Below are 14,915 nucleotides of genomic sequence, written 5' to 3'. Positions count from 1 at the left end.
TAAAGCTTCATCCACACGCATTCAATCTTCCGAAACGCTCTTGGCTATACCACGCTCGTGATTTATAACGGGTTCTCTGCGATGGGTTAATACTCTACGTTCAAACATTTCCGTAGATTCCTCGCATTTACAGCTGCCTTAATAGCAATAATTGCATTAGCAAAAGTATAAAATTAAAGCAGAAAATGTAGTACATTATTATCGGTTTCATGAACATCTTAACAAGTATAGTTAATAACTATATTTAATTTAAATACGTATTTTAAATGACTTTTCGTTAGTTAACGTATTTATTAGTTGTTGTTTGTACGTTAGTCAACATGCCTTTTATTACTCGTTTTAAAATAGGTGCTACGCCTAAAAAAAATATATATATATATATAAATAATAAAATTTATAATATAATATTTTTTAATTTATAATATAAGTAATAAAATTTAAAATATATATATATATAGTTGTATATGTGTGTATATTTAAATTTTACATTCACAATAAATTATAATTGGAAAATATAAAGGTGATAGAACGTCTTTGCGAATAATAATTTACTTGTATAAATTTCTATAGCAATACTTATAAGTATGTATTTAAGTTTCGATTTATTTATTTCGAATTTATTACGAAATTTTCTAGGGAGCATTCCGAACTCTGAATTTTTAATTACAAATTCCTACATTAAGTTTTGAGCGAAACAATTAGAAGACTAACAAACGAAGTATATGTGTATTTTTGTTATGTCATTATTTTTTCTGTGGTTATTTCTGTGGTTTTTCTGTAGTATTAAGCGCTCGTACACTCAGCTTTGTACATTTCATGATTTGTTTCAATTATGGACATAGAGCAAACTGCATTTTTAGTTTACATAAACTATACGTTATATATTTACACATATACATGTCCTATAGTATCTAGACAAGTTGGGTGCGTTTCGTACACTAAAACGTAGAAAAGAACATGTGGACAGACTTTAACATCGAGAAAGCCTGTGGAGAGGCAGAGTTAGCGATACTTGACTAAAACCCACAGGGACGTACTCTACTACGCGCTCTCTCTCTCTCTCTCTCTTTCTCTCTCTCTCTCTCTCTCTCTTTCTCTGATCTATACCTCATATTCGAAGACGATAATGAGGCTTTTAACAGTGGCCTTGTGTCTCTACACATTAAATGGAAATTCGAGAAAATACCTGACTGCGATGATTCCTCACTGCAACTACCTTTTACGTCACGCTGATTTTCTGATGAGATGTTTGATGGATTTCCTTTGGTATCATCGGGTAGTTGCAAGTTATAAATGAGACATCGAATAAAATATTTTTTGTCATTTTATTTCATATTTCATATTTATTTTATATTAAAATGATTCTATTACATACTACTTTCATTCTAGAACTTTGAAACATATATCATTCTCTATCAAATGTATTATATGTCATTACATTCTTATAATATGCAAATATATAAATTTATAAGATATAAATTAATAAAATGATAATTAAAATGATAATCTAGTCAATAAAATTCACTTCACTATTCGCGTTTTCCTTCGTTGTATTGATACGCATTTTATTGTTTGAGCGTTACTATTCTTTTGATTACACTTTTACGATGTAAGGAAATCAAAGACACAAGAGAAAAGTAAAAAGGTATTTATCATATTCAGCATTGTTGGCGTAATGGCCAAGCTTCTTCCGGTTTAAATATTGATATGAGAACAGGGCGGATAACATAATAACAAGTAAACAAAAATCCCTCGTGATAATCTACTTTACCTATCTATTCTGGATCGGTAAAAGTTAAGGGCACACGCAATTTTCTGAGGTGTCGCTTCAACTGTTCCATCGTCCCTGCTCGAGAGTTCTGCAGGGAGTCTCTGCTATCGAGCAGATATGTATGTACATACATACAACCTTCTCACGCGTCTGCCAGTCCCGGAAGGACGGCCTTCGGGGAATTGACCTCTACGAAGCACCCGCTTCTCGGGGAAGACGATCGGAAGAAAATACTAATCATGAAAGCTAACAGAAAATAGAAACCATCTTTCTTTATATTGATGGTTTTTATTAATTTATTAAAAGATCCTTGTTATTAATTTAATATTAAATGTTTTCAGTGCAAAATATTAACAATGATCGAGGATTGTGGAATTTGTATAAATAATTAGATAATGCTTGTAACAATGCAATCATCATGATATTAATATCATTTTTTATTAAATGTTATATTCGCCATCGGATTAATATTTGTTACAATATCTATTATTTTTGTGGATTATATATCTATTGGTTCTAATATTAGTAATATAAGCTTCGACGCTAACATACATGGCTTAAATGTTTTAAAGTTTAATATATATTACAATGTTTTCAATATTTATTTCAAAATATATCCCGTACAATATTATAGAATGTTTAACATTTTTTATTATCAATATGTGAATATATTTAGTAATTACTATCTCGTTTTCCAAAGTTTGATGTTGCTCTAAATATTATTTTATACAGCAAATGACGTTAGTCAGGTAAAGCATGGGTAGATATTTTAGGTAACAGTGACATGACTAATTTTTTCTTAAAATACATTATTAAAGTATTTTACAATTATGATGTATAAATGAAGCTAAAATTCTTAATCTGTTAACTAAGAAATACAGGTTTATTACAGGATTTATTAGTTAAGCTTTTAATCTCCTTGACGTAGTGATTCCTTTATTTAAAAATCCCTTATTCCATTACATGTTGTGTTATTTCTATTAAGAATGACAATATCACATCTATACTTGCAAGAATGAACACCAATCTATCTGTTAGTGATTTGCTTATTTTTAATCCTATTAATAATTCTTTAATTAAAAGAAATAAAATAATAAAATTCGATTCATTTTTAATTCCATAATTACAAAAGTTTCTGGTGAAGGAGTGATTCAATTGATAGATTAAAAATTTTCACGTTAGTAGCGTGTATAGTATAGTATCATAATATTACCTAAATAATTACTAAGGAAGAAACAAGCCGTATTTGTTGTGTAATTTTGTCAGCTTTCGTTCATTAAAATATATTAACGTTATTAATTTTGTTAAAAAATTTAGCACATTGAGAAATAAAATTGAATACGTAGTACGTACGGTCACGAGAAGCATGAAACTGATGCCATTAAATATCTCATATAACATTTATTTTTAGATAAATGAAATTTCAATTTTATGCGAAACCGGATACATTAGAAAAGATTAATTCAAATTTCGCGGAAAATGTTTGTTTCGTTTTTAAACAATTTATAACGACTTGCGTTTAGAAACATGATTCATTGTGTTCCTGGAAATTCTCATCTCGTTAAATGATATATATGTGCATAGTTAACTATGTTCATAGATAACTATTTGAAACGTAGATTTTTATATATTTTGCTTTATTGTAGTTTATTGTTTTTATCCATCATAAAGTGTTTAATATTGCAGCTTTTATTTTAAAAAATAAGTATTTTATGATCATATGTGTAAACATATAATACACTCAGTTGTATTACAAATGTTACATAAATGTATTATAAATACATAAATATAATCGAATATATTCGATTTTAGTACTTTATGAACACATCATAATTTTATAAAATGTATACATGCAATAAATAAAATTTGTTATTGAGAAATTCGTGTATGGTACTAAAGTTGAATGACTATGTACTTAACTAAGAGCTGTTTATCATATCTGTAGCAACCATAAATACAAATATACGTGATAGAAGTAGTCGACAGAAGATACAGTGAAACGTAGAGATTCTGAGTCAAATAATAAATATAATTGATGAATTGATTAATAAAATGAAGTAATTTATTGCATTTGAAATGATTCCCAGCAGTTGAGTGGACCCGGAATAACTACTGCAAGTAATACTACGTATCAGATATGATATGATCGATAAACGTGTGTAACTGGGAGTTTGTCTATGGGCTACGTGGCACAATCGTTAATTATACGTTTGCTTGATTGTCCTTGGATGATAAGCCACGATAATGATAGTGTATTAAGTACTAATTGCATTATGACTGAGCGGTTCCTTATAATATTTTGTAAAAATTTTAACGCCGTGATCGAGATACATATATATATATAAGTATAAACGTAAATCAGCTACTGAAGAACCAACATAGATAATAATTAATATGCAAAGGGTATTCGATATATTCGTTTAACTTGCGAGTCATATATTAATTATTGAATATAATTTAATCAAACAATCAATTATAATTGTCATTTCTTTGATTAGTCAAAGATATGAGAAGGAGAGAAGATTATCAGCAATTACATATATAAATTATTCTTAACTAACAGCTCGGGAAATTTTTTCATTCATATATTCATTGTTCGGCACAGCTTCGCGTATAATGCAATAAATTTATAGTTCCGATTAATTTTACGAATAACGAATATAAAAGTATAAAATTGTATATGTATTCGTCCTTACAGAGAACGGTTAAAGGTTGTTTGAAATTGCTCGACAATTTCCGGTGCAAACGACGATGTATACGGCCCTGCACGAGGAGCAATAAGAGGTACGCATTTGTAGTAGTATAATACGAAGAGAGGCGTGATCGGTTGTATATTGTACAGTGTTTGTGAGCGTACGTGGAGAATCCACATGTAACTGACTGCCATATGACGTGGAGATTGTGCACACTTTGTGTAGCGATGGGATCAATTTACGATCAAGATGCCTGTATACGTATCGATTCTTCTCGAATTTACATTTAAACATCTTTTTATTTATACGCTCTGTTTGTCAATATTTATTTATTAATATTAATTCTATAATGCAAGTGTTCAACCATCGTATAATGCAAGTTTTGTTTATGAATATAATTTTAGGAAAATTTTCATAATAAACATGTTGCTTCTTATTAGGTATTTTATGTTACTTATTTTAAGAAATCGACGATGCAAGTAAATTACAGAACGTACGTACAAAGATTGTAGCGATTTCATTTAAATAATACAGAAATAAAATTATTAATCTATATAAATGTAGATTTATGCGTAACTTTGGGTCTATTGTTATACGATGCACTATTCAAAATGTCGATAATAATTCTGAAATTGTATCGAGGAACTGTTAAATAAAAATGTTATCTTTTCGAAATTTACAGGACTTGTAAGGACAATTTTATCGCACATCGATCCCATCGCTGTGCTCGCGCTCGTAGAGTACTGCTTACGGATCTTCGAACGTTCAGGCAGCAAGTGGAAGCGGCGTGGAGTAGAGGAAGAGGAAAAGAGGGGAAAAATGGAGGGAGGAGTAGAACGGCAGGGCATTTCGTGGAATGTCCTGGCGTTTCGGACGAACACCAGGCGGACTCCACCGGAACTCCGATCGAGCACAGGCTTGCGTCTTCTAGCCTGACTGGTTGGCTGGTTGGCTGACTGGTTACTCGCCTATACACAACTTGCCCGACTTGTACGTTCCATGGTTCAGTTTACATCGGCTCGACAATCAACGGTCGAGGCCTTCCTTCGTCTCTTCTCTGCTACTTCTATGTATGTGTGTATGTACTATCGTGGCCAGTTTTTCTCTTCTCCTCTCTCATTCTCGATTCTTCTTTAGTCTCTTTTTACTTTGTTTCTCCCACCACTATCTCTTGATTCCTTTTCTCCCTTTTTCCTCTATTTCTTCAGTTCCTCCTTTTCCCTTTTCCTTTGACAATTTTTTGTTTCTGCTTCTTTGATGATCTTTCTTTGTTTATTCCTCTCTCTCTCTCTCTCCCGTCCCTTCTTTCCTCTCCCCCATGCGTTTCCATTTTTGGCAAAGTAATAACAATTCTTACACTTATCTACGTACATGGAACAGTTTGCTCGAGATCTTTTACGTAAGAATACGCGAGTATACGTATCTATGTATACAGCACTTTGTTTGAGCTTCTAGTTTTCAGTTTCTATGAATTGTGACGACGATTTTCCTCGCTTTGACATTAATACTCTTATCACAAACAAAGATGAATTTTTAAAGGATACAGATAAGTATCTTATGTGCAAAAGTAGTTAAAAAGAACACTTTCGTTCGTATTCGCTTTAGCGGTTCCAGCAATGATATATTCCTCAAATATAAATATAAATAAATTCAGGAATTCGATGCGTTTATTTGAGTAAAATGAAATTATATCCTATTTCTTTATATTCGAATTTAGTTGATTTACTTATTCGAAATTACTAGAATCTAGTGGCCATTGTAGTATTATTTTCTTTGACAATGTAATTAAGTTTTGCATCCATTGAAGTCAATTGTATTATATGGATTTTCAATAGCGATCACGTATTTTCTGATTTCAACATTTTATTTACAAGTATAAAATTTTATTGTAATTCTGAAACGATTGTTTTCACTAGTTTTGTTCTTTCGAAATTTCTTTTATAAAGCATCCGTATATTTTGGAAATAGGACAACGACATTAAAAAATATAATATTTTTTTCGAATTTTGGAACATAATAATTCATTGCAAGACACTGTTAACTTTCCAATTTTGTTTTAATCTCTCATCTTATTTCTTTCTTAGAATCATTGCTGGAAGATTCCACAAATTGCATATCCAGCCGTGTTTGACGTAAAAATTTCGATTTGAAGTCGCATTATCGTTCTTAACATCGCGCTCCGAATACGTAGCACTCTTTCACGAAACTCTTTATGGAACACACCGACAGCGTGCTTGAAAAATTCTGACCTACTGTTGGTGACCTAATGAGTATAGAAATTGCTTGGAATCAAATGGAATGAAGAAATTTGCGGCATTCCCAGTTCCCCAGGAATGTTTTTATTAAGCGTTCGAGTTCGAAGTGTTCGTGTCCGGACTCTCGACGAGTGTTACTCGCTATTGAAGATGTCGAGTTTCTTCTCGCTTTTTATAATTATGTAAGTATGTATCTACGAAACTTATCGATTACTGGTGCTACCTTTTACTTGTTATATCGGCTAAATAAACTGCAGCGACCAAGTACCTCTTCTTCTCTTCCGAAGAACCTTGAAACGTGGAAACCGCAGGTGGAACGGATCCTCTCGTACACCTTTTTTACACCTGCCGGTCATCCCTCTTCAGGGAATTTCTTGGCTGTTCTGTAAGCTTAAACACGCGAGACTTGAACCACGCGTGGGATAGTTTGATCAGTTTGATGACTTATTGGCCAAATTTATCGATTAACCAACTTTGAAACATTTGTCATACGTTCTACGTAATTCGGTTTTAAAAATAAATTATTACGATATGATTAGAGCGAATGAGAAGTTTTTATAATTAAGATTAATTAAATATACGTAATATACTGATATTGTACAAACTAACAATAGAACATATACAGTAGAATTCGTTGCTATGCGACCTTGTCAGATATTTTGAAATTGTACAATCAAATGTTTTATTATCTGGAAGCGGATTCAATCTTGAATTATTCCGTGGGCGAATAAGATTCTTAAATATTTTGTTATCAAGTACTACAACAAGGTTCAAGTTTCACGAATCTTACTGTTTGTGTGTGTATGCTGCTTGGTATGATTTCCAATCTTTAAGAATACAATAACTTTTACAAGAATACACTTATATTTAGGATAAATCAGTATAGGAAATAATAATTTAATTTTGGAATATAATTTCGCAAAAATTATTGAAGTTACAAAAATTTTTATATAACTTTTGTTTAAATACCAATCGTGACACGCGCTTCACGATAAGTAATATCAAAGTTATCAATCGAGAATAGAAACGGAAGAAAACGTTATAACTTACAACCTTTTCTTACCCTGAGTTTGTAGTACCTTTGTACAGAGTCGATAACATATTCGTAATTTAAAACCATCACAATATTTATTCCAGTAAACTATAATAAATAAAAAGAAAAAATAAAATATAAATAAAATATATAAATAAAAAAAGAATACAATATCGTGTAAAAGTCTCAAAAGGTATATCAAATAGAGATATTTTATTTCGACCAACGAATATAAAGATAATATATGTTATGTTAAATATTTAAGAAGTTTTTAAAATGAAAAAGTACCAGTGCTAAAATAATATATCTAATATAATAACAGGGGATCTTTTGGAGATCTTGTTCAATAATTTCAGTAAATTCGTTTATCCGTTATTTCATTCTTATATTTCAATCGTTTATATCTTTTATTTCCTTTCGTTTCATGGTTCATTCCAAATCTGTCTGTACATGTTTTATATTGCATTTAATTTAGGATTCTACCTATCGAGATAATGTCCGTAAAGAGTGTTCCTGAAAAGTCTATAAATTAGAAAAGATTACAAGCAAGTTGCTTTTATGTTACACAATGCGAAAATATTTCGTGCAAATGTAATTTTTCCATTACGAAATCACTACGCTTACCATCGCGTCGTGTAACAGCCACAAGATTTTTACACAGTCACACATGCAGCAAATTCAAAATTATTCTAAACTTTTTGCGATTGCACAAATGTATGAAACGGTTGTAACGTTACATTCAATTCCGACCAATGATGTTGCGGTCATCTCCGGCTATGTTCTTGAACTTTGATTGCAAAATTTTCATTGATGACGCATTTAAAAGTGCAAAGTACGTTACAAGTTACATAGAAGGAAGACTAGATTAAAAATTGTATCAAATAAAAATGCTATACGTATACAGCATCGCAAATTTTAAATATTCTAAAGCATCACAGTATTAATTTTTGAAATTGTAAAGTTATTTTGGTCGTTGCAGACGCCTACTGTATATCTAATCGGTTAATATATTTATAGGTACACGTTAGTGCATTGCAATCTTTTACCATATAATTAACACCTGTTACTTTTGCAAAGTTGTACATGTATATGCTATAATATGAAATTAAAATTTTATAAAAAAATATATGAACATTAAGTTGTACGCCTATTGTTGTCTCGCGATACACAAATTATTCGTAATTCGTAAGTAACTATTCGATATTTTTCACATATTATATGTAGTTTTCTAATCATATATCTTTGAAAGAAGATGTATTTTTTGTGCATGCTTCTTTTTATAATAACATTTACATAGACTCTATGAACGTTCGATAGAGTTGTTAATTAATCCAGTTGAATTTAAATAAACTTGAATAAGATATAAACATATTTTAGCTGGAAAATACGCATGTAAATCGTTAAATTTTCAAACTCGATAATCCAAAGAACGAAGCCTCGAATTTTGTTATTCCTGATTTTTACTCTATTTCGAGTCATCTCTTCGTGAGTTTGGTACTCGTTCCACGAATTTAGGACCACAACGCTAATAATTATTTGCATATATAACGTAAATTTATAAGAAACTGGAGTAGTAATAAAGCCACATTGATAATTGGAAATGCTCGTTTATGCCGAGCATGCGTAAGAGGCTACATGTGGATTTTTGTTACGAAAGAAGGAAAGTTCAGAAAAAGACTGCTGCGAGTTTGAAGCACGTATTTTTATTTGCTGTCCGCGTTCTGCGCGTCTCGACGATTTTCGATTATGCGGCCAGTGAATCATGTATTTTTTTTTTCTTTCCAGTTGGAGTGCCTACGTACCGAATATTTTCTTCGTTCATGTATTAGCGATGAGTCACGCGAAAACACACGTTCACTGTTCACAGACCAATACACGTGCAATTCGCAAGACCTTCGATATGATACACCGTATTGCACACGAATCTCACGACTCTATTATCGAACGTATTCCACGAAAGTCAACTGCTCGACCACTTTTACGTGCGAAACGCATTCGACGCTTCGCATTGAAAATTTGACTCGACTTCCAGGAATCCCACGACAGATCTTTCATTTTCTTGTGCACCTGTGTTTTATGCAATAGAATAATCGGATGGCACAGTGACGCCTTTTCATGTTTGATATAACGATTGATAAACGAAATAAATATCGATACGGAATTGCGTTACGTAACGCGTAAACAGACGTGTACAGCGAGAACAAGACGTCTTCGTGCGCTTGTTAATCTTTTTATTTTATTCAAAATGACAATTTGGACACATTTGGATTTAATTAACCGATACTTGCATATTAATTAACGTTAACGGATTAACGAATACTAATAAATTAATGGATATTAATTTACGAGTAAATACTTTTTGTAGCTACGATGTAGTAAGCGTGGGACATTTATCACCTAACATATTAGTTACATTATAAGTATAACCTCGATCCTCGTAAGTTTTTGCGTTATAGTCAATAAAATGTTATTCGTGCAATGAATATGAAATTGCGAATTCTCGAGTGACACGTATCGTGGAAAGTTGTCTAAACAATTTTTTAAACTACATCTTTTTTGGATTTGTTTGTTTGCAGAATAGGAAATATTCATTGGAAACTGTATCCTAGAAAAGAGAAAAAATCGTTTAAATGATTTATTTGAATCAAATATTACTTAGAGGTTGACTATATTTTAAATGTAAGTTTCAATTTAAAGGCAACGAGTAAAGAGAAATATTGAAATGAAGCTTTCGCGATGACAAAATTATCATATTTTCTTTCACGGCATACAAAATTAATTCTAATCTTAAAATTAAATGTTTTCGACGTTAACAAAATACAAACTGTCTTTCCAGGAATTTTGCATATTTATTTTTCTGTTCAAACCTGTTGTTTTGGACTATGACATCGAAGTACGTAGTTGCTCGCAGAGAATTCTGAATGAACGTTGCCACGGAGCGACGTATACGTACTGCATACGTATCTGTGCATGAAATTGTTTCGAAGGTTTTTACGGAAGCATTGCTACCGGCAATGGCACTGAGATCTCGGCGAAAATTCTCCAGAATTATCACTAGCATTCGTCATGCAAATGCGTATTATCAGGTTGCGAAACAGCCAGATAGAAACGGAGACAGAAATACGTTCCGAAAGAGTCACTCGTGATATGTGTATTTGCGCACAGCTTCGCTCTTTTAGTCTCGATTAAATTACCGCCTCGATTAATTAGTGTAGAAATCACGAAGAACATGGGAGATTCATCGATACATGGGAGATTCATCGATACATGGGAGATTTTGCGGGTTGACGATGAATGCTAAGCCGAAAGTTGACAGTCGAGGAATAATACTATTTCTATAGTATGAACTGTTTTATTCAGAAGAATCGCAGTGATTCATAGAATCACGCGCAATGATTCATTTTTACGCGCATAGCAATTTTAATTAATTACAAAACTCATCATGACTTATCTTTATTTTATTCATCTTGTATATTTACGCATTTCTGAATCTAAGATTCTAATGCAAATGATTCATATCATTTTCTCGAATATCTCACTTATTAGCTTGTGTTAAATGAAAATTCTTTTTACATCTGTTTTACAAATGTTCCTCATTGTTTAGTTCAATTAATTACATTTCTTTAAATTGAATGTATTCAATGGGTCGATTCCCGTAGATTTATCTAGAATGAATCAGTGTCCTGCATATTTATGCGTATTATTGGCCAAGCGTGAGCAAATCAGTCGGATGCTTTCTGCCAAGTCTTTTGGGGATGTTTGAGTAGCAGTTTTTAGTCATACGTGGTTTTTTATTTTGCTAAGCTGAGCATTGGTACGGTTTGTAATTTCCCTTTCACTTGTAGATATTTTTAATGTTTTTCGTATTTCGTCGTTTCTCACGAGCCATGACGCGTTTAAAATTGATCGCAAAATGTCAGATAGGAGATTTTTCACTTTTTAAATATTCGACCTTGGTAGACGTGCTTGAAATTTGCAGTTTGTATCTTCAGATAAGTTCGATTATGGCCTTGTAGATTTGTGATTTCTTGTTTCCGTTCAGTTTCGAACGTCCGGATGTATCCATTACATATATTTTCTTGTCATTTTTATTTGTTTTATTTTTCTTTGAATATAATTTTTCTAGTTTAATTTATTATCTTGATTTTGCTGACTCTGAAAGTTTACTCTGGGAGCTGGCTTTTTATCGAGGCTGTAGACGATGCGCGAATATTTGCCTGAATTGAATATCACGCGAAATGTCATTCAGAATATAGAATTATGAAACTTAAAAATCCGAGCAAAATTATTCAAAGTATTTCCAAGCTGTTCAACGTTCAAAATTGGTATTTATTTTAAGTACTGAAAGCAAAGGTACTTTTGTATCTTAATCTTTCGATCTAGTTGCAGAGGCTCTATGCAATTTATACAATATGAATAAAATTGATTGCGAAAAAATCTGTGAGTTATGAGAAACTGAACGGTTTTGTTTAATTTCTATTGCAACAATTATACAACGAACTACCATTATGGATTATGTAATGTAACAAGTTGAATCATTCCTTAATATCTCAAATAATATAAATCCCTCTCATATTAAAATTACGATATTAATCTGCTGTAAAACACATAATTTTCTTCAATAGACAAATAATTAATTCATTAAAGTTGGTATGAATCTGAATATATATGCAATGTATATACATATGATATATTTAGAATAAATTAATATATGCAGTTAATACTTGCTATGGTATTCGTAATCATATTAGTTTCTCTTTCTCTCTCGCTCTCTCTCTGTATGCTTAATTTTGTGTTTGATAAACACTTTATTCAATTACATACCTATATAATATATTCTTAACTTTAAAATAATATCGATTCGTTCTTAATTTATTCCTGAGATGCATATAATACCATAAGACAGAAAGGAGGTGGATTTATATGAAAAAATAAACCGCAAATGCAAAGCGATATCTTTTTGTCCGAGGTTTTGATGTCGAGAAAATCGAGTTTGAAAATTTGTCAATTATACTCGAATTTGGCTAATTATCAACTAGGTACGAACAGAGGATCAGTAGGGAGTTATTCTAAATGCACAAATTTCAAAAAAGTAGATCAGGTAGGTACGTATGAACATATTTAGCTGAGAATTGACCTAGTAAACGCCTATGATCATGTTTTTCATTTATTTTTCTCAGAAACGAAGCCTTTCGTGAAAAAGCTTTGTTGCGCGTTTCCGATTTATTTTTACGCGTAGAATAAACTGCTGGCAATTATCTATTCTTGCCGTGTCCGAAATTAGCCATATTCGAATACCACATACTCGACTTTCAATCTCGATTTTCTCAAAAATGGAACACTGTACGAAAAAGTGTCACTCTACATTTCCCACTTACTTTTGTATGTAGATTCATCTGCTTCCGGCTTGTGCTTTGTTCTACAGTTTGGTGATACCCTGTATATTAAAGTTCCGTTAAGTTTAATTAAGTTTGTCGTTATTCTGCTATTGATCGAAATACTTATTTTTGTGAAAAATTCAATATATATATTGATATATTCTTTTTTCTCTCTTCTACCCAAAGTTCACTGTATAGTAATTACATTGTATGGCAATTATACAATTATACAATAGTAATTTTAACAAGTTTTCGTAGCATCATATCGAGAAACTAGCTATACATATGCAAGAGCCATTAGCTCTCAAGTATTCAATATATAATAGATTATATTTATAATAGGTTGTTGATATCGTAACCTTATTCTAGAAACTTTTCGGCAATAAACGTAAATAGCAATAAAGAACTATGCTGCAATAAATATTCATGGCCTTGTTTATGACGACATTGAATGACTTTAAAATTACATTATGATAATTAAACAAAATACACTTTAGAATCATCAGATTTTCTCATTACATAAATCTTATGATATTGAACAATCACAAATTAGACGAAAGGCAACGTTTTATTTCGCATATTTTTTTATCGATTGCCGTAAAATTGTTGTAAAATTTATTTGGTAAAGTTTTTTTATTGATTCTTGCCATTTCTTCCAATAAAAAGTCATGTTTTAAATTTCATTATTTACATGTATTTACATTTATGTAAATTGATATATGTATGAGTTAATTTACATTTGACAGTCAATGTGTTAATATTTAATGACATTATATCGCTGTACGTATTGTCTGGCGTAACAAATTTAGAAGAAAACAAATCTAGAAACAATAAATAAAAAGACCTGGATACTGAAAAATGTCAGTCGCATCGTTTATACAAATTATATGTATATTTATACAAAATATATGCGCTTCTTCGAATAAGAGTCATTCGATAGAATTATATTTCTCTGATCTGTTCAGTTTATCTTGTTTCATAATGTGCGCGTGCGAATGTTTATTGTAGTCGTATATGAATAATAAATCTCTTTGTCTCAATATATTCTTAATATTCGAATTGGACATCAAAGTTCCGGATAAAGTATCAAAACATTTGACATATTATATTGGTAACGTATTATATTGGTAACGGAGATCGAATTGTATTTCTATCGTTGAAACTTGTTTGTATTTTCACGCAATCTTTCGTTTTCGCAATTTATCGACAATCCTTAAAGTACTAAGTTTTACGGGAAAAAACAACAAAACTATGCGATCGTTACACGTCTGATAAGCAGTCGTTTGGCAATTCCAAAGACATCCGTCACCTATTTATTTTCGCCTGTTATCTAACATTATCTGGCTGCGCCACGTTTCACTTCAGTTTGTTTCATTACTTGCACGAATTCCCTGTATGCATATACACGCAATTTCCTCGCCACTCGAACCCAAGAGTCATCATTCGCTCATTAGCAATCGAGCATGACGCAAATCGGCGCACGCCACTGTTTTTTGTTGATCTGCTTTTCCCGGAACTTTGAGTGTATCTGGACAACCAGATTAAATCGCAATGTCTATCAGATATGACTTAACAACCGGCCATGCGATCTACCTTGATACGGGGTATTAAATTTTGTCTTTGACACAGGTGCAAAATTTTGTCTGCTTCTTGTGTTATCTATAGATGGCATTATTTTTCTTTAAAAAAATTATAACGGACCGAAATAGAAGCTATGTATGTAGTTCTACATGTAACTACAGATGTCTTACTTTAACAATACGAAAAAAATGATAAGACGTACGT

The sequence above is a fragment of the Bombus pascuorum genome, chromosome 10 (assembly GCF_905332965.1).
Source record: "Bombus pascuorum chromosome 10, iyBomPasc1.1, whole genome shotgun sequence".
Taxonomy (NCBI): Eukaryota; Metazoa; Arthropoda; class Insecta; order Hymenoptera; family Apidae; genus Bombus; species Bombus pascuorum.
Note: the sequence above shows the minus strand (reverse complement) of the source record.